Source organism: Aethalodelphis obliquidens, unplaced genomic scaffold, assembly GCF_003676395.1.
Source record: "Aethalodelphis obliquidens isolate GAN/ISIS:26980383/991018 unplaced genomic scaffold, ASM367639v1 scaffold41, whole genome shotgun sequence".
Classification (NCBI taxonomy): Eukaryota; Metazoa; Chordata; class Mammalia; order Artiodactyla; family Delphinidae; genus Aethalodelphis; species Aethalodelphis obliquidens.
In genome coordinates, this window is record NW_020837985.1 from 6,709,125 (window position 1) to 6,726,378 (window position 17,254).

The 17,254-nt window shown below is 40.4% G+C and overlaps 1 long non-coding RNA gene across 1 annotated transcript in view; it reads right to left on the minus strand.

Moving 5' to 3' along the window:
- Positions 1-2,992: 2,992 nt before the first annotated feature.
- LOC113633791 (uncharacterized) overlaps positions 2,993-17,254 on the minus strand; it is a 67,640-nt gene continuing 53,378 nt past the window's right edge. Inside the window, exons 2-3 of the long non-coding RNA XR_003438337.1 lie at positions 7,315-7,437; positions 2,993-3,175 (exon numbers count right to left, since the gene is read on the minus strand). This is a non-coding gene — a long non-coding RNA (uncharacterized LOC113633791). The remainder of the gene's footprint in view (positions 3,176-7,314; positions 7,438-17,254) is intronic.

A 17,254-nucleotide genomic window follows, 5' to 3' on the forward strand; every position in this document is an offset into this window, starting at 1 on the left:
TCGTGGGGAGACACTTCCAAAACAGCCCAACCTATTACATGTAGGGTTATTGATTTATTTGAGCATCTGAGTGGTTATGCCATGGTCTAAAAGCTGCTTGTATCATACACTATCACTGGCACAGACTTTGGGCAAAGTTCTGTGCCATATGCTAAGAGGACGTCAAAATGTCCCAGACACCATATCTGCCCTCCAGATATTAACAATCTTCTAGGGGAAAATGATGTGTTCACAACTAACTGCAAAGACTAGCAGGATGAAACACCTGCCCTGCCCTGGTTTCCCAAAGCAAGCTTGACACCTAACTCTTACTTCCTTCCATGATGTTCCTAAACCTTTCTATGACTGTCCCTATCTCTCCAACAAGATTGTGAACCCATACCATACAGGGTCTATGCTTGGGTCATCTTTTCCCCTTCAGTTCCAGCCATGGCTTATAATTGGAATGCATTTGTGTTTATTAATAATGTGTTTATTAGGGCTTCCCTGGTGGCGCAGTGGTTGAGAGTCCGCCTGCCGATGCAGGGGACACGGGTTTGTGCCCCGGTCCGGGAGGATCCCACATGCCGCAGAGCGGCTGGGCCCGTGAGCCATGGCCGCTGAGCCTGCACGTCCAGAGCCTGTGCTCCGCAACGGGAGAGGCCGCAACAGTGAGAGGCTCGTGTACCGCAAAAAAAAAAGAAAATGTGTTTATTAATAATGTGTTTATTAGGTGATTGAAATAAATATCAATTTTTTGAAGCAGTGTGAGGATCAGATAATTTTTTGTAGTAATATGGTATTAGTGTAAAAACTATGAAATTTGCTCTTAGTTGACTTGTTTTTAACTCAACTCCACTATTTATGGCCTCTCGACCTCTAGTTTCAGAGTGATTAATGCCTTCCTTACTTATGGGATGCTAATAAATTTCAAGTAATACAGATATCTTGGAGCATTTGGTGAGCTGTGCAAGTGTTCTGCAAGTATTACTCATTATTTGAGCAATGGGCATGATAACACTAAGACCTGAATTCAGAACTGAACTCTCCGACACTTTTTAGCTGAATGCCTTCGTAAGACCCTCTCTGAAGCTCACCTGGCTCATCTGGATAATGGGTACACTAAAGATTACCTCGTTGCCCTATTATGTGAATTACTGTAAGCAAAGCACCTAGAGTAGAGAAGGGATTTAATAAATGTTTGTAAAAAATCGCATTTGACTTTATGAAAAGTACTAACCCTATGGGGGAGTTGTAAGGCTCGTTCCATTGTAACAAGTACAAAAACAGCTATGACTTTATAGACAAAGTTCCCTGTGAGTAAATTTATTCTATGCCGCGAAGCAAAATAATTGGGTGGCCTTTCTGGAAAATGACAAGCCCCTTTTCCTGGAATGGCATATATTCAAGGGGATGACTGTTAAGATGGGTATGGAGTGCGCGTTAGACTAGATGGCTTTGAGAATCCCTTACACTTGAGATCTTATGAGTTTGAACATTCAGAAATTCACGATTCATTCACCCAAGAAATAAAAAATTTCTGTCCTAGGTCCCGATCACAAAAATCCCTACCCACATAGAACTTATGTATATCGGAGGGAGATAGACAATAAACACATAAACGAGTCAACATTTAATAGGCCAGATGACCATACCTGCTAATATAAGATCTAACATTTTTCGCTGGAGCTGAGTTTTAAACTTAACTTAGAGCAGTACTCAATTTCAAACCCCAGTGGCAGGAAGGCAAAGAGTTTCAAATTCATGGGCCTCTGAGTCCCAGATGTTTCCTTTTCCTATAACATTTAATATCATCTGATGCAGATGGATCCCTGGTCAGCTGAGGGAACTAATTAATAGTTGATAAGTTTCATCAGGGAGAAGACGATTTCTATCACAGGGGTTCAGTATCCTTCATCAAAGTGTCCAAGTGATACTATGAATTTTTCCCCCTCTGGTTAATCAGGAAGACTAAATCCAGAAGGAGGGTTAAACAAGGTCAGAGAGATGGAAAAACTGCCACAATTTGCATTCTAGAGCACATGATGGAATCTATTTATACATACCTCCAGGGACACGAGAGAAAAAGACTCTGGAATGCACAGATAAGATTTTCAAAGATCCTAAAAAACTAACTGAACCATTCAATCCACTAAGAGAAGATTAGTGATAAGAACCTGCTACTAGACAACATTAGGTTATTTCTTTTTATCAGAAAACCTCAGTACAATTTAGAATAGCAATTTGACACATTTTGCTTTATATCAAAGACTGGATTAAACTATGTTTAAACAGAGACACAGAGTATTTCTAGGCTTAATCTCTCATATAAATAATTCCTAAAATGACCTTGCATCTATTATTTAACATATTTATTCATGCACAGACAAACCTAAGAGCTAAGCAAAATGAGTCTTAGGAATTCAGGTGGAGGTGGGAGAAGAATGTCGATTTTTGATGTCACAGGTTTTCACATATGTTGAACCCCTCCCAGTTGGGAGCCCTCTTAAACTTTAATAGGCATATAAGAGAGGGAAGTATAGGTTGCAAGGTACCACCCATTTGCTCATTTCTTCACACACAAACATGCCAGTCGCTGGCAAGGGGTCTGAGGCTCACAGGTCCAGGAGAGAGAGGAAGACAGGTTCCAGCAATAGCTATAATAAAAGCTGGCTTGTGGAGAGCACCATTAGAAAGTTACGGAGTGTTATGGGACTTCATGGGAGGAATATATCACATTAATTTTCCTGTCAAAGATCCCAGTGGGCTTAGTGGCAGCTGTACTCAGCTCAGCTGGCATGGGGGAGGGGTGGAAGAGTGGAATCACTGTGGTCCATTGTTCCAGACAATGCACCCAAAACTTCACAAACCATCGTCCTCGTCCGACACTGAGGGCAAATGCCTCTGCTTGTAAGGATGTGCCCATGGGGTCAGACTCCAGCCCAGAGACCCATCCTATGGTGCCAGACTTTTTAGTACCAAGAAACCAAGTGAGCTGGTCATCCTACCTGAGAAGGCTGTGATATCGGGCAAGGCAGTTCTCCACACCTGAGCAGACCCTGAAGGCACCGACAGCTGGAGTCTGTCTGCTGAAGCCCCTCTTCACCTGGGTATCAGCTCCTTCCTAGAATGAGCATCTGGAGCAGTGCTTCTCCATGGTTACCACTCTTACCTTTGCTGTAGGCACTCCACCATTCTGTAGATAAGGAAATTAGGCTGGGTGAATTCCAGTGACTTGCATGAGAATTGGACCTCTGTAAAATCAAAGAATTGAGCCTGTGTACACGACTCATGTAGATCATTCTTGTTCTCTCCTTTCAGTGTCTCTATTAAAGTTGGCTCTGAAACTACGAGAAGGGACAAGGGGCTTGTCTCAGGAATAGCATCAAGGGGAGATGGGGGGAGTCAGGAATATTTGTCTTTGGTCAGTTTAAGAAAGAGGGATCCTGGAGGAGAGAATAGGGGCCAAAGCTTTAATTAGGGAAAGGGAGTGGTCACAGCCCTTGGGGTCTACGGCAGGAAAGGGGCTGATGCCTGGACCTGGCCTGGGAGGACTGGTAGCCCTGAGGGCAGGTTTGATGCAAGAATTTGTACTCCCAAAGGTAGCTTTCTTTCCCCTTTTGTTAGGCCCCATTTTATAAGCCAGCAGTGAGATGTGCTGAATTCTATAGAATTGTTCACAAGAAGCTTTCCCCCTTTCCTAGAGGGAGAAAGGAGGCACTGTTAATGGCAAGGAAAGGAAGTGGCTGAAGTGAATTCCACAATTCCTTGGCCTTTTAAACCTGGAGATTACTAGTTAAAATAATTTGATGCACAGACCCTGACCACCATTTTAATGAGGCCTGCTAGCTGGCACAGAAAATTAATAATAATAAATTAATTCCAGAGAATTCCATTTTATGTACTCAATTATTAATGGTATTACAGTGTTATTAATGGTGTCAATTATTAATGGCATGAATAATTAAGAGATCACATCCATGCTATGATGTACAAGGGTTCCAATGTTGAGCAAATTGCCCAGAATAAATAAAGAAACATACCAGGGTTCAGACCTATAACATTCAGCCTTCAAACATGTTTCTTGGAAAAACTTGGTACATCTGTCATCAGGCTAATTCTATTGATGAGATCTGTGTTACCAGGAGTCCTGCCCAAGTTTTATGTTTTGATAGTAACAAGAAAGAGGTCAGGGGATGGAGTGGGGGTGAGTGCATGTTTCTTTGGAAGTTCTGATCTTTCAGGGAGGACCCTGGCTGAAACTGGTGTCCATGGGAAACCAGGTGTGAGATCAGAGAGGGCTGTGTGAACTTAGTGAATCCAGAAGGGCTGATCAAGTAACCCCAAGGCTGACTAGTTAGTGTTGAGCTTAATTTTAAAGATGGCAGAAAACCATAATTCAAAGAGTCATGTACCACAGTGTTCATTGCATCACTATTTACAGTAGCCAGGACATGGAAGCAACCTAAGTGTCCATTGACAGATGAATGGATAAAGAAGATGTGGCACATATATACAATGGAATATTACTCAGCCATAAAAAGAAACGAAATTGAGTTATTTTTAGTGGGGTGGATGGACCTAGAGACTGTCATACAGAGTGAAGTAAGTCAGAAAGAGCAAAACAAATACCATATGCTAACACATTATGGAATCCAAAAAAAAAAAAATGGTTCTGACAAACCTAGGGGCAGGACAGGAATAAAGAAGCAGACGTAGAGAATGGACTTGAGGACACAGGGAGGGGGAGGAGTAAGCTGGGACAAAGTGAGAGAGTGGCATGGACATATATATACTACCAAATGTAAAATAGATAGCTAGTGGGAAGCAGCCGCATAGCACAGGGAGATCAGCTCGGTGCTTTGTGACCACCTAGAGGGGTGGGATAGGGAGGGTGGGAGGGAGGGAGACGCAAGAGGGAGGAGATACGGGATACTTTGTTATAAAGCAGAAACTAACACACCATTGTAGAGCAGTTATACTCCAATAAAGATGTTAAAAAGTAATAAGAATCATAAATAAAACAAAGACAGCAGAAACCCCAAACAGCTACTGCCCCAAACAGTGCAACCGGATTGGGGTTAGGGTTAGGGTTAGGGTTAGGGTTAGGGTTAGGGTTAGGGTAAGTGAAAGTGAGGGAGGGACTTCAGGAAAGTATATTTTCAAGGGGGAGGGGTCAACTTAACAACGATGTGAATGAGTATCCTGCATTATCTCTCTGAGCCTCAGTTTTCTCACTTGTATGATGGGGATAATATTTATTCTGAAGGCTATTTGACAAAATGAATGTATGGTTCAGAATAAGGTCTCAACAAATAACCTCTATCAGTGTTGTTGTTTCAGTTATTATTACTGTAAATATCTGATAATCCAACTCGCCCATTTTATAGGTAAAGAAATTAAAGCCTGAGGAATAGATGATTGTCACTAAGTTTGTGTGTGGGATGTCTTCCTTTGCCCTTCCAGATTGCTATCTTCTCCATCCTCCTCTGCTTTCCAGGAGCCAATCTTCATGCACGACACTGACAAGGCTCCCGTGCCTGCATGAGTCCCCCAATAGGGAGACCCAGCAGAAGGTGGGAAGGGAGAGGAGAATGGGGTCAGGGCATTTCTTTTCTTGGCTTCTTCCCCGAGAGGACCCTCTCAGCTGCTGTGTATCTCTACAGAAGCTATAGGTGCTCACGTAGGCTAACTCTACGTGACTTTATCTTTCCGGAATCCTGAAACTGCTCCCACCTCTGGACCCTTCCAGTTGACAGATGGTAACGTGTTTGCTGCTACCAGCTCTGAATTACTGCACTGTCCCTTTGTGAAAAATGTTTATCAAATTATCCTACTTTGAGTGTTCTGCCAGATAACGGTAAGTGACAGAAATGATACTGGAGTCCAAGACTGCTGGTTCTTGGTGTAGAATCTGTCCTTCATACTCACTTAACTTTCAATCATATGCTCATTAAATTATTGTCTACTAAGAGAAAGGCCCCGTACTGGGCACAGGCAATATAATAATCAGTAACACATGGGTGCTCATTATTCCAAAACACCACTTGATAGCACTCCAATGCAGGAGTTAGCAAATTGTTTCTGTAGAAAGAGCCAAACAACCAATATTTTAGACACTGGGCCCTATGTATTTGTTGCAACTACTCAAGTCTTCCATTGTAGGACACAAGCAGCTACAGACGATATGTCCACAAGTGAGTATGGCTATGTACCAATAAAACTTGCTTCGTGTCCACTGAAATTTGTACTCCATATAATTTTCATGTGCCACAATATATCTTTCTTTTGATTTCTTCCTCCAAATATATAAAAACACAATACTATCTTTAGCTCGTGGGCCATACAAAACCAGGCAGCAGGCCAGATTTGGCCCTCAGGCCATAGTTTGCTGACCTCTGTGCTTAAATATGAACTTGGTACCAAAGGAGCAGTTAAGGAGGCCAAGAGTTGGGAGGCGTATGCTGAGACAGGATTCACAGAGGAAGTGACCTTTGCACAGAGAATTAATGGATGATAGAGCTGGTTTGGCAGGGAAAAGGGAATGTACCTTTAAGGCACAAGTAATGAGCAAAAGCAAAGGACCTTAGAAACGCGAGATGTGCGCAGGGCGTGGAGTCTACGACTGGGCCAGAGAAAAGAGGCACTGGGTGGTAGGCAGGGGAGACCCTGGGGTCTGGGGGTGGGGAAAGGGGCAGGATGCTCTGAGTCACATCCTGGAGGACCAGAGTGCCCTGCCGAGAGACTGGACTTCAGAGTTAGAAAAACCAAGTGGTGGGATTCTGGGCAACAGTATTAGACAGACCAGAGTGCAAAACCCAGCTCTACTCCGCTCCAGCTGAGTGATCACAGACAAATTACTTAACCTGTCTGAGCCTCATTTCTTAGATGCGAAACTGTCCTCATAAGAGCTCCAGCTTCATGACTGGAGTAGTGAGGATTACACGGGGTAACGCACACAGACTGCTCTCAGCAGTGCTGGCTCACAGTAAGGGCTCAATAAAGGTTTGCTATTATTAGCATTATTATAATTAGGCTCATTGACTAGCCTGGCTCTGGCTATGTTTTCTCTAGTCCAAATTCAGAGCATTCCTTGCCATTGCTGATGCAGATGGCAGCTGGACAGTTGGCAGCCCTGAGGTGAACATAAGGTTTTCCTTTTAGCACTGTGATAGCATCAGCCCTAATGAGTCTGCAGTGGCAGAAATCCATTTCTCTGAACTTGAACCTCATAGACCTTGGTTCATTGAATGTGTAGCCAAAGCCGCAGCTCCCCAGTCCAGACAATACCCTTCTTAGAGTGCTCGAGCACACAGAGCACCTATTATTACTTACCTATGAGTTTTCTTTCCTGTTTAGGCTGCAAAGACAATGTCTGGATAGTTCTCCTTTTTGACAATTCCTTCTTGAGCCTCCTGGCTAGCAGCCTTCGGTGAATTTCCATGGCGCTCCATCAACCTGAAGGAGGAGAAGAAAGGCAAAAACAGATGGGCATTATTCAGTGACCTCACTTAAAATAAACAAGTTCTGTATATCCTAAGGATGCCTAAAGTGATACATCTTGTGATTAATTCAGTGGGTCCTTAAAAGACTTCACATCTGATTTAAATACATAGAAACCATAACATTTCAATTGAGATGCTTCAGAAAACTAAGAAGTGACGAGGAAGAGGACTGATTAGTTATTTTTTTTTAAAACAAAATAATTTTGGTATTTAACTACAATTCAGGCACTCCATCATCAAACAGTCTTTCAGGATACATTTCAAGGTAATAACTTTAACTCCATTTAAAAAAAAAAACTCAAAATTCTGTTGTAAACGTAACAAATGTTCATCGTACAACTTTTGGGAAAAAAGAGGAAACTACAGAAAATTAAATAACAATTACTCAGTAAGTCTAAACCCATAGGCTGTCTTTTAACATTAATTATGTAGTTTCTCCAAAATATCTTTTGTTGGCATATTGTAAATCTACATATAGTCAGGAGAGACCAACTAAAGAGGGCGGGAGGTCTCACTTGAGGATGTGAAAGGGTTGAGGTGAAAATGGCAGAATGAGAGTTTAATTGCACTGTCATAGGGTGTTGAGCCATCACCCTTTGCCTACCCTAGGGTGGGAGGCATGTGTTTGTCCCTCAGCCCAAGTGCAGTGGGAGAAGGACAGACAGATAAATAAATAGGTGGGGAGACAGATATTTCAAATGGACATCAGCACCAGCAGTAGTGATCGTTGACTACATAAGAGAAAAGACAGGAGCCAGAAAAAACTGAAATGACATATTCAAAGTGTTGAAGAAAATAATGACCACCCTAGACTTCTATACTCGGTGAAAATATCCTTCAAAAATAAAAGTGAAGGGCTTCCCTGGTGGCTCAGTGGTTGAGAGTCCGCCTGCCGATGTGGGGGACGCGGGTTCGTGCCCCGGTCCGGGAAGATCCCACATGCCGCGGAGCGGCTGGGCCCGGGAGCCATGGTCGCTGAGCCTGCGCTCCACAATGGGAGAGGCCACAACAGTGAGAGGCCCGCGTTCGGCCAAAAAAAAAAAAAAAAAAAAAGGTAGGAAATATTTATACAATGCGAACATTAATAAAAGAAGTTTGATATATACTAATATTTGACAGTTATTTTAAAGCAAGAAACATTACTACAGATTAAAAGGTGCAATTTTTTTTATAATAAAAGGATCAACCTATGAGAAAATGTACCAAATCTAAATTTACATCTAATAACATAGCTTTAAAGTACATAAAGCAAGTACTAATAGGACTAAAAAGAGAAATAAAGTCACAGTCGTTTGGCAGAAATTCATGCATCCCTCGATCAAGTTCTGATCAAATAAGCAGATACAAAATGAGCAAGGATGTAGGATATTTGACTAATATGAAAAACAAACACAACCTGACACATAGAGAACAATGCACACATTAACTGCAGAACAGAATGACCAACAGGAGGATCAGAAGAATGAATACAAAACAAAGTTTCATGACTGCTGAAGGTGAATTAGAGGATGTGCTTTAACCTTTTGTCAGAATAAGGCTTCCAACTACTCCTTCCACCACCACTGCTTTCATCATATTAAACTTTTCTCCCTGTAGAAACCGGACAATTTTAGGCCTGTTCCAACAAGGAGGAAGAAAAGAAAGCTAAACCTGTGTACAAACTTCACACCCAGATCTGGCACTAGTCTTGTCAGTTCAGTGGCTCAAAAAGGCAAAAATGTTCCTGTCCTAATTCATTGCTCTCCTGGGAGTGGAAGTTTCTTCCTGGAAACATGCTACTAGGAAATTGGACTTTCCCCTAACAGTATCTCAAGAAGATACTATGATTCAGAGAATGACATAAAAATGTTAGATATAATTCTGTCTTAGCACTGAGCACATTTTTATTTTAGTGAAATGTCTATATTCCTCACACTTCATCTCCAGAACCAGATCTTACTAAGATGTGTATCCCAACGCTTCACACAGTGCTTGGCACGTCATAGATATTCTAAAAGAATGTGTTGAATAAATAAAAATTGGAAAAAGGTGAGAAAAGGCCGCTGGCAGAGACTAAAAACAATCTGTGAGTAATAAACAGTACTTTCCAGAGTAGCCCTTCCTAAGACATGACATTGTAAACGTGGTCCGCAGGAAACTTGGAAATCACCCAAATTCAACCAGAGTAACTGTGTACACCCTCAGATCTCAGATGTGACCCAAACAGTTGTTAGTTCATCTACTGAATTACAACTGGACATTCTGAGGGAAGATATGTTAATAGATCCACGTGGTTTGCATGGTGATGGAAATTGGGTCAAGGTCAGTGGCACAGTACAAGGAAGAAGCAGCAGCTCTGATTAGCCAGTCTCAGGCTTTGATGTCCTGGAAATGGGGACGCCTGCATTTAGAGTGCCAGGAATTCCCACTTAATCTCCCACAACAATCCTTAAAATCATTACGTCTTTGAAATGAGATAAAACACTGAGGTCCAGAGAGAATAAGAAAATTGCTCTAATTACTGCTACAACTGAGAATCAGATCCCGATCTTTCTATCCCCCCAAACCTGGGCTCTTTCAACTGTTCTCTACGGGTTCCGAAAACAGCTTTTAAAAGATGCTGTGGGTCTACTGCCTTTGTTCAATAAGCTACTGATACTGACTTCACTTTCCTTGGGAACTTCGCCACTGGGGAACAATGTGATGACAAACAAGAACTCCTTAGTCCTCATTAGAGCTATATTCTCTATATTTCATTCATAAAATGGAGTCTGGACTAATAATCAGTACCTGATGATACTGGTTACTCACCAAGATTGGAATTGCTTCTTGAAGGACTGACCAGACAGGGCACCCAAAGGCCCAGACCTGGCCCCTCGATGTGCCGTTCTGCCAGCATGAACAGCACATCCAGAATGCCTCTCTCTCCTTGATGTCTTCTTTTAAATCATTAATCAAACAACTTACCTACTACTTTCATAAGAAATAAAAAGGTCAACCCAATCAATTTCCTTTATTTATGTGTTGGAACTCTCTGTGTTAATGGATTTTGAAACTTTTTAATGTGTGCTGCCAGTATTTACTTCATCTTTCATTTGCACCTTAAAATGTGTAATTTTTTTTTTTACCATAGAGAAGTATTTTCTTTTACTCGTATCTCTCTCTCATCCCCACTCTCTCTCTGTCTTGCCCCATTTTTCTTCTGCTTCATTCTTTCTCACATTCATCTCTTTATTGTCCCTCCCTTTTTGACCCTTATCTTTTTATCATGGTGAATTTTTTTTATTGAAGTATAGCTGATGTACAATATTATGTAAGTTACAGGTGTACAATATAGTAATTCATAAATTTTAAAGGTTATACTCCATTTATAGTTATTATAAAATATTGGCTATATTCCCCATGGTGTACAATATATCCCTGTAGCTTATTTTATACCTAGTTTGTACTTCTTAGTCCTCTACCCCTACATCACCCCTTCTCTCTTCCTTGGCCAATTATGTTTTCACACAAAATAGATAACCAGATGCAATGCCCAAAACTCTACCCATTAAGAGTATTTTTCCTTGCTACTGCCTTTCAAGGACATTAATGCAATGCTAGCTTAACAAACCCTCAGTCAACCTAGTGGGGAGCTCTGGACTAGGTATTGCCTGTCAGAGCATCCCACATTGGCCCCAAATGACTGAGTCTTTACACCCCCATCTCACTTAGGCACAAGATATAGGCTTCCAAGGAAGGGTGAGACCCCAAGTTAGGTAGTTCTGGGTAGCTGAGGTCGACACTGAAATCTAATGGAGCCGATGGCTGAAGGCTGTCACACACACAGTGCCTCGAATATAGTACATATGTACATGTATTTGCAAGAAACAGAAAACCTGACCTTAGTGACATTGTTTTTTTTTTTAATTTTAATTGAAGTATAGTTGACTTATAATATTATATTTGTTTCAGGTTTCCAATATAGCAATTTGATATTTTTATAGATTATGCACACCATACAACGTTATTACTGTTATTGACTATATTGCCTATGCTGAACATTACATCCCTGTGATTTATAACTGGTAGTTGGTAACTCTTAATCCTTTTCACGTATTCCACCCATCCCTCACCCCACATCCTTTCTGATAACCACTAGTTTGTTCTCTGTATCTGTGAATCTGTATCTGTTTTGTTATATGTTTGTTTGCTTTGTTTTTTTAGATTCTATATACAAATGAAAACATACAGTGTTTGTGAGACAGACAGATAGATAGATAGACAGATAGACAGACAGATAGATAGAGAGCTTCTTTGTCCATTCACCTGTCCCTGGACACTTAGGTTGCTTCCATATCTTGGCTGTAATAAATAATGCTGCTATGAACATTGAAGGTAATATATCCTTTCAGATGGATGTTTTCATTTTCTTTGGATAAACACCAAGGAGTGGAATGTGGAATTGCTGGATCATATGTTAGTTCTATTTTAATTTTATGAGGAACCTCCATGCTGTTTTCCACAGTGACTGTACCAGTTTACATTCCTACCAACAGGTATATAAGAAGAGTAACTTATGTGGGTTCAATAGATCAATGAAGTCTGTGGTTTGCTTGCCATTACCCTCATGGTCACAAGGTAGCAACTGTCATATTCACAGTCAAGGCCAGAATGAGAAAGGACATGGCAGTGTGTCTGTCCCTTTTTATCAGAAAATCAAAACCTCTTTAAGAATTCTGCAGGAAAACTTCATTTTCCTAGGTCTCTTTGGACAAAACTAAGGTATACGAAGGCTTCCAAGAATGCTGAAAGAATGAGAATGAGATTATCATGATTGACTTACACCAAAAAAATTTATTGCTTGGCTGTGGACATAATGCTTCCACTCAAAAAAAAAAAAAAAAACTCCATGAGAGTGCTGTTAGCAAGCAGGGAAGAGTAGTTGAACACTAGGTAGAATATTAAAAATAACTGTCACAATGAATAAATAGTTATCGAATGGAGAATGATTTTTTGCTACACAAATAATTCTTACAATGGGAAGAAGTTTGACAAAATAATTTCTGAGGTCATTTCAATACCAGTCCATGAACTAAAGGGAACATTAAGGACTGTCTATAATTAATAAAAAGAAATCTTGTAACTATGGCAAAACATCAAGAGAGCCAGCAAAAGAGAGGAAAATTCTTTAGCACCATAGCCAGACTCATTCTGTATCCCCAAAGGAATCTTCAGGCAGCCATTGACTTTCAGAACGGAGCTGCTGGGGCAATGGTGAGCCGAAGAGGAATAATGAGGGCTTTGTCCTCATCCTGGACCAGGGAAATACTGATCAGCTGTAGCCTCCATGAAAAGCCTTACTCTTACCACCTTTAACGACTCGCCCCCGCCTTCCTCCCCACCCTCGACGGAGTCCCCTGCTCAAAATCTGACGTAAATTGTTTCCTTACCATGGCAAGCTGCCTAAGATTTCTGGGAAGTATGTTTGAACAGGAGTCATGCCAGGACTGGAATCAGCAGTGCTTCTGTGTAGCCTGCAATATAAGCTGTAATTAAGGATATTGAGATCCCTGATGCTGTAGGCCAAGTAAGTGTGTTGTCTGTGTGTGTGTGTGTGTGTGTGTGTGTGTGTGTGTGTATTTTTTTTCTATTTGCTTCTTCACTTAGAATACGAAAACCAAAGGCCATTAGAGACTGTATTAGTTTGATGGAGTGTGGCATCCATCCCAAGGCTGTTTTCTTTTTCCTCTCCATTCATTCATTCACTCATTCTTTCAATTAAAGAACTTTTTTCGGATAAAGAGTACCTAACAGGGTAGATAAGGATCTAGAGCTTATGGTGAAAGGCAGACTTTAAAGCAATATTTTAAATTGTTTCTTGATGACGTCTATGCTTTTAGCTCCTTCTGTTTTTCCTATTCTTTATTGTTTCAGGGTTGAAGTAAAATATTGCCTGCTGAGATGGTACAGTTGAAGGAGCATGAGCTATGGAGTAAAAAGACTTTGATTAGAATTCCAGCTGAACCACGCACGACCTGTTGGACCTTCAGCAATTTACTTAATGCACATGAAGCTGTTTTTCTTCATCTGAGCAGGTGGCCAGTGGTCTATTCACACACTAATATTCTAATTTTCATTCTTCTTCATTTCCTCACTTATACTTTCTTAAATAACCTACCTCCAGATTTGTTAATTTTTCCATGGAGTCATCTTTCTTCTTGGCATACAGAGATACTCACTGTGTCCTAATAACTCCAGTTCTTTATCTGTTTGACTTAGTAAAATGTTATTGAGGAATAACATCATAAATGGATAGCTTAATGGATCTTCACGAACTGAGAGCCCTGTGTAACCAATATTTATATCATGAAACTGAACACCTTCCACATCCCAAAATCCCCTGCATCCTCTTCCACAACCAAAAGCTAACTACTATCCTTATTTCTAATACCAATAAGAGCATTGTAGGCACTCTTTTGCTTAGGGCTTCTTTCATTAAACTCCATGTTTATAGGATAAATTAATGTTAGCTTCAGTGTTACTTGTCATTGCTGTATACTATTCCATTGTGTGAATATATCAATTGTTTATTCATCTCTCTGTGGATGAATACTTAGATTACTTCAGTTCTGGACACTGACAAAGAGTGCTGCTATAAACATTCTTGCACATGATTTTTTGTCAACAGAGGTACACTTTTGGATACCTAGGACTAGAATTACTGGGTCACAGAGTATGAAAATATCCAACTTTATCCAAGTCAATATGGCCACTTTTCCAAAGTGGCTGCAACAATGTATACTCCCACCAACAGGGTATAGAGTTCCTGTTACTCAATACATTCACTAGCTATTCTTGCTATTAATTATTATCACTGTTCCCTATCGGTTGGTTCCTATTAACTAATGTACCTATCGTTCAACATGTTTTGACATGTTCCATCTTTTACATTTGAACCATTCTGGTTAATGTACAGTGATATTGCTTTGTGATTGTAATTTTCACTTCCCTGATGACTAATAAAGGTGAACAGCCTTTCATAAGTTTATTCGTCACTTGGATATACTCTTTTAATGAAATTCCTGTTCAAGTTTTTTGCCCATGGTTTACTGTTGAATTGTCTATCTTTTACTTATTGACTTGTGAAGTTCTTTATATATTTTGCAGAGTCCTTTGGTTGGCATATGTGGTGCAAATATCTTCTCTTGCTCTGCAGCTTGCCTTTGGTTTGAGTCTTATTCATTTCTGAATATTGCTCTGGAAACAAATGAAGTGGAATCATGCCTCCGCAGTTTCTTACCTGTGAGAATTCAGGTGAGTTAATAAGCTCTCTGAACGTGAATTCCCTATCTATAAAACGGGAAGAATGACCCTCACCCAACCTATATCATATTGTTGTTGGGAGGAACAAATTAGATACTACATAGGCAGAAGCTTGAGAATTCATACAGTGTCCAGGTGAAGAATTGTAACTATGGTTTATAACTATTATAGATAACTTATATAAGTGTAATATATGCTGGGTAGAAAAACAGGTTAGGAATAAATCACCTATGAGCGTGATATCTTTAGTTCATATCCGTGAGATAAAGAACTTTTAGTTACACATCCTACACAAAAAAAAGGAAGTCTTGTAAGACCGAAATAATGTTCCCAGATGTGAGCCTCTGCACTCATACAGGTATTTTCAGAACTTGACGTTGACATTCCTTATTTCTCATTTCCTCTCAGTTCCCTTGCTTTTCTAGTGAATATATCCAATGAGGCAAAGATGTCTTCCCCAAGAAGGTGGTGCCACTTCTCAAAAATCTGAGCCTCGGGGTCGTGTACCACAGTGTTCACTGCAGCTCTATTTACAATAGCCAGGACATGGAAGCAACCTAAGTGTCCATCATCAGATGAATGGATACAGAAGATGTGGCACATATATACAATGGAATATTACTCAGCCATAAAAAGAAGCGAAATTGAGCTATTTGTAATGAGATGGATAGACCTAGACTCTGTCATACAGAGTGAAGTAAGTCAGAAAGAGAAAAATAAATACCATATGCTAACACACATATATGGAATCTAAAAAACAAACAAAAAAATGGTCATGAAGAACCTAGGGGCAAGACGGGAATAAAGACGCAGACCTACGAGAGAATGGACTTGAGGATATGGGGAGGGGGAAGGGTAAGCTGTGACAAAGTGAGAGAGTGGCATGGACATATATACACTACCAAACGTAAAATAGATAGCTAGTGGGAAGCAGCCGCATAGCACAGGGAGATCAGCTCGGTGCTTTGCGACCACCTAGAGGGGTGGGATAGGGAGGGTGGGAGGGAGGGAGACGCAAGAGGGAAGAGATATGGGGACATATGTATATGTATAACTGATTTACTTTGTTATAAAGCAGAAACTAACACACCTTTGTAAAGCAATTATACTCCAATAAAGACGTGAAAAAAAAAAGTGGGGAAAAAAAAAAACCCTGAATCTTTAACAAGATGCATTTTCCATCCATTTTATTTCCTTAAACCAAACAGCAATTGACTTTTGTTGAGAACTTAATGGCTGTGAGAGATATAATAATGTGGAATACTAGAAGGTCAAACGGTGACACGCTGAAATCATCTCATCCTAGCTCCTAATTTTACACCTTGGGAAACAGAGGTTTAGAGAGAGAAGGTTACTTACCTAAGGATGTACATGAAGTGAGTGAAGGACAAAAGTGTAGAATTTTGCTTTACTAGGTTGTGGAAGGCCACAAGTGTGTGTTTTGTTCATTGTCATAGCATATGGCACACCAAACACAACGCCTTTCAAACAGCCTTCCTGCCACTTCTCAAACACACCAAGCTCATTCCTATCCACAAAGAGAGCTACCCAAATGGAAAAGGCTCAGCACTTAAAAATTTATAGAATAACATAAACAACTGATTGATTGTTTAGGGGTACACACAGCTGGGAAAACTTGTGCAAATTATTAATCGTAGGATACTTCCCATGTTCCTCAGAGAACCCTTCCGAAACTACCCACACCCTAAGATAGTCTGTGTTCTCATAGCAATATGTTCTTAATTCTACTGTAGCAGTGTGTATTGCATTACCTGATATTATAGATAGCTATTCATGTGTTTCAATCCACTAGACTATGCCTAATACAGACCTTGACACCTAGTACATGATCCATAGATAGTTGTTACATGAGTGACTCAATCAACCAACGAATAGCCAACAGTTGATTTCTCTACTACTTTAGCATCTCAACCTATATTCCCAGGCCTGAAATTAGGGATACTAAAAATTACAGCTCTGCTAAGTATGCTGTGTCTGGGTGAGGAATGCACATAGACGTACACACACATATCTGTATTTTTTCTATTTCTGTTGTTAGAGTATGAGAAAAACAGAGACTATAAGGGACTGTTAGTTTGATGAAGTATAACAACCCTTCTAAGTCTGTTTTCTGTTTCCTTTCTTTACACTCATTCATTCATTTATCCATTCATTCGTTTACTCACTCTTCCAATTAAAGAACTATGTAAGATTGGCTAGCAAGAACAATTTTGTCCCTAGCAGAGATTCGCCAATGTCCAGAGACATTTTTGGTTTTTAAAACTTGGGCAAATTGCTACTGGCATCTAGTGGGTGGAGGCCAGAGACGTTGCTAAGCAACCTACAAGACAGCCCCACAGCAAAGATGTATATAGCCCAAAATGTCAGTAGTGCCAGGGTGAATAACCTGCTATACATCTACTGAAACTAAAATGGTGGCCATTAGCCTGTGTAATCCAGAAGACTGTTACTAATTTAAGAGAAAG